A 4379-nucleotide genomic window follows, 5' to 3' on the forward strand; every position below is an offset into this window, starting at 1 on the left:
TCTCGCTCCCTCTCTCAAATACATAAATAAAATCTTAAGAAAAAGATAGTGTGGTATTAACGGAGGAGTAGACAGATCAACGGAACAGAACAGAGAGCTCAGAAGTGGACCTGCAATAATATAGTCAGTTGGTTTTTTTTTTTTTTACAAAGGAACGAAGGGGCAGTTCAATGAAGAAAAGCTAGTCTTTTCAGCAAATACTGCTGGAACACCTGGGCATCCACCGGCAATCAGAAGGAGTCTAGATACTGACCTTACACCTGCAACAAAAACGAGCTGAAGACGGGCCATAAACCTAAACGGAAAACACGACACTAAAATATTTCTGGAAAATAACATAGCAGAAAATCGAGGTGACCTGGGGTTTCACCAGGAGTTTTCAGACACAACACCAGAAGTACAAACTACAAAAGAAAAACTTAAGATGATCTTCACGGTACCTGGGTGGTTCCGTCCGTTCAGCATCGGACTCTTGACCTCAGCTCAGGTCTTGATCTCAGGGTCCTGAGTTCGAGCCCCAGCATGGAGCTTGCTAAAAAAAAAATAATAATAAAAATAAAGAAAGAAAAAGAAAAAACAAGTCAAAGCCACTAGGCAATGCCACTATACATACATCTATTAAAATGGCTAAAACCCAAAATACTGACAACACCAGATACTGGTGAGGAAATGGGTTAGCAGGACGTCCCATTCATTGCTGTGGGAATCCAAGACGTTTGACCACTTTGGAAGATGGTCTGGCAGTTTCTTACAAAACTAAACGTCATCTTACCGTAGGATTCGGCAATGGCATTCCTACAATTGCATTAGTATTTACCCCAAGTGAGTTGAAAACGTATGTCCTCACAAAAACCTGCACATGAATGTTTACAGCAGCTTTACTCATAATTGCCGAAAATTAGAAACAACCACGATGTCCTTCGCTAGGCGAATGGATATAAACAAACAGTGGGACACCCAAACAATGGAACGTATTATTCAGCGCTTAAAAGGGACTGAGCTATCCAGCCACGAAAACACATGGAGGAAGTTTAAATGCGTTTTTGCTAAGTGAAAGAAGCCGGTCTGAAAGGGTTTCACTCATCCTGTATGATTCCAATTATAGGGCATTCCAGGAAAGGAAAAACTATGGTGGCAGTAAGAAGATCAGCAGTTGCCCGGGGTTCCGGGAACACTGGGGCTGGCGGAGGGGGGCAGGGCTGGGGAGAAATGAGGAGGTGCTGCCTGGGAGGTATTTATAGCGGTGAAACTACTCTATGATGCGTTAGTAGTAGACATATGACATTACGCATTTGATGAAACCCACGGCACTGTAGACCACAAAGAGGAGAACCTACTGCATGTTATGAACTTAGTTAATAGTGAGGTATCCGTGTTGGTTCATCGATGACGACAAATGTTCGACATCACTGCAAGATATTAAAAATTGAAGAAATTGTGCTCGCTTCTGTAGCGCCTATACGGAGATTGGAACAATACAAAGAAAATTAACCTGTCATCTATATAAGGATGATGTGTAAACTCATCTCGTGTTCCGTATTCAAAAAAAAAAAAAATCGATGGGTGCCTGGGTGACTCCGTTGGTTGGGCGTCTGTTTGCCTTCCGCTCAGGTTATGATCCCAGGGTCGTAGGATCTAGTTCTACATCGGCCTTGCTTCTAGGCGGGGGAGTCTACTGCTCCTCTCCCTCTCCCTGCTCGAGCTCTCTCTCTCTCACACAAATGAATAAATAAAATCTTTTTTTAAAAACTGTGGAAATCATGTGTGAGGTGAAGGGAAAGGGGTTATACGGAAAAACTGTACTTCTGCTCCGTTTTCCTTTTAACCTAAAACTGCTCTAAATAATAAAGTCTATTAATTTTTCAAAAGTGAATGGTCTCACAGCAGACCATGCCTTGTGTCTTCCTGGGAAGACGACATTTCCCTGTTCTCCTAGGGTTCTGTTGGGCCCCAGTGTCTTGAGTTCTGGGCACTAAACGGAAGCGAAGTAAGCCATTTCCAGGCGTGGTCCTTCAAAAGTCCCTCCAGCCCTTCCTTCTTTTGGCAATGACCTTGCTCGGGATGATGGGGCTACAAGACTGGGGGGCTATCCGACTCTCACTGGATTCTGGAAGAAGGAGGAAAAATCCCCTCCTGTTATTGCGGTAAAAGCCACAAAGCACCTCAGGATTTCCTATCGCGACACAACCTAATATAACTGGACCAGAAATACCACCGAAAGGCTTATAACAAAACAAACAACAGCGAAAGCAGCCGGTCCCCTGCCTCACATCCTCTCACGCTCCGTCTTCTTCCCCAGACGACCACTTGCAATGTTTCAGCAACTTCTTTGGGCATTTATGTCCACATTTCTAAATATGATTTTAATTCTAACTTTGTCTTTACCAATTTTAGGTATTATCGATGAACTTCCTGTTACAACAAATGAGTTAGCATTCTTAAAGGATCAACAGCCCTGATTGTCCCCTTTCCAACTTTACAATGTGATAAATGTGCCATCTGGGGCTAAATCCCATTCAGTTTTTACATTATGCAGAATATGCAAGTATAGGACTCCGATGAGCCAGATGCTACAGTGGCATTACTTTGCCTTTTTCTTTTTTTTTTCTAAAGACTTATTTACTGGGGCGACTGGATGGCTCAGTGGGTTAAGTGTCTGCCTTCAGCTCAGGTCATAATCGCGAGACCCTGAGGTCAAGCCCTGCATCAGGCTCCTGGTTCAGCGGGGAGCCTGCTTCTCCCTCTGCCCACCACTTCCCCTGCTTGTGTGCTCGCTTGCTCTCTCTCTCTCTGACAAATAAATAAATAAAATCTTTTGTAAAAAGATTTTATTTATTTATTTATTGGACAGACAAAGCACGAGCGGGAGGGACAGAGAGAGAGAGAGAGAGCATCTCCAGCAGACTCCCCACCGAGTGTGGAGTCCGCACGGGGCTCGATCTCATGACCCTGAGATCACAACCTGAGCCCAAATCCAGAGTCACATGCTCAACCAACTAAGCCCCCCAGGTCCCCCTGCATTTCCTTTCTTGAGCAAGTTTTAATTTTTTTTGTATCTGTGTTTTTATTTGTCTTGTTTTATTTTTATTTGCTTCGTTGTTTTTCGTAGATTTCCCTATCACCAATTTTTTCCATACTTCTACAGTGGATACTTGTCATTCCTTGCTGCCCAGATGCTAAGCCCTTCCTGTATTTGGGGAATTTCCCCTTAGGAGACTTGTGGGAAGCAGAACCTCCACCAGGGAAATGGAAGATTCTAGAAGCTCACTTTCTCAGCCACTTGCAGCTAAGGCACTCAACTCAGACATCACCCATCAGATGCACACATCTCAATAGGTAACTGCTGGGTGCAGAAGCAGAACATGCAAGGAGCATTTTTTTGGCAGAAGAAGTCACAGCGGGGCAGCAGTGCACGACAGTGGCAGTGACCTGTGCCGGGGACCCGTCAGTGCCGTCTCTGCAAGCTGCCGTGTCTGCTACTTGGGGACAGCGGCAGTGTCATCCTGACTATACCAGCTGACAGCCCGGCAGAGGAGCTGTCTCTAGTTGGGTAGCTATGATGGACATTCTCCAGCCCTCGTGGGATTTTACAAGTCCCTAATACTCCTTCAATAAGTTCCCTTTCTTCTTAAGTCAACTAGAGTTGGTTCTACCTAGCTTACAGAAAAGAACGGCTAGCAATACAGTCTTCCACATGGTCACAGGCAGGGCCACCTTCCTGGGTGTGTGACCTGGGCAGGAGGCACCAGACCCCACTCTCAGAAGAGCCCACCCACTTGCTCTGATTCCACCATCTTGAAATTCTTTTTTTTTAGAAAAAAAAATTTTTTAAAAGATTTTATTTATTCATTTGAGAGAGCATGAGAGAGGAGAAGGTCAGAGGGAGAAGCAGACTCCCCAAGGAGCTGGGATCCCGATGCCGGACTTGATCCTGGAAGTCTGGGATCATGACCTGAGCAGAAGACAGTCGCTCAACCAATGAGCCACCCAGGCACCCTGAAATTCTTAAGCTTTAAGCAAGATGCGTGTCTGTTTCCCTCTTGCAGGGGGCCCTGCAACTTAGGCAGCCAGCTCTGGCTGCACAGAGTAGATATTGTGTGAATTTCCCTTTTTTCCAGGAGATCTCAGTCCCGGAGTCATCTGCCCTCTTCTTCCCATCTGGAATGAGCCCCCGCAGGGGGGGTCTTGCTGAGTCCTCCTTGTGCCATGGGCTTGGAAGTTTTCCTTGCCTTGCTCCTTCCTGGGTTGGAGCCACTGTCTCCTGGATACTTGTCTTTCTGTTTTTCTCTCATCTGGGTGGAGCACATCATCAATCACTTTCTGGGGAAAAGTGCATGCGAGGTAAAATATTTTGAGCGTTTGCATATCTGAAATGTTGA

The sequence above is a fragment of the Enhydra lutris genome, unplaced genomic scaffold (genome assembly GCF_002288905.1).
Source record: "Enhydra lutris kenyoni isolate GAN:26980312 unplaced genomic scaffold, ASM228890v2 scaffoldscaffold38, whole genome shotgun sequence".
NCBI classification, from domain to species: domain Eukaryota; kingdom Metazoa; phylum Chordata; class Mammalia; order Carnivora; family Mustelidae; genus Enhydra; species Enhydra lutris.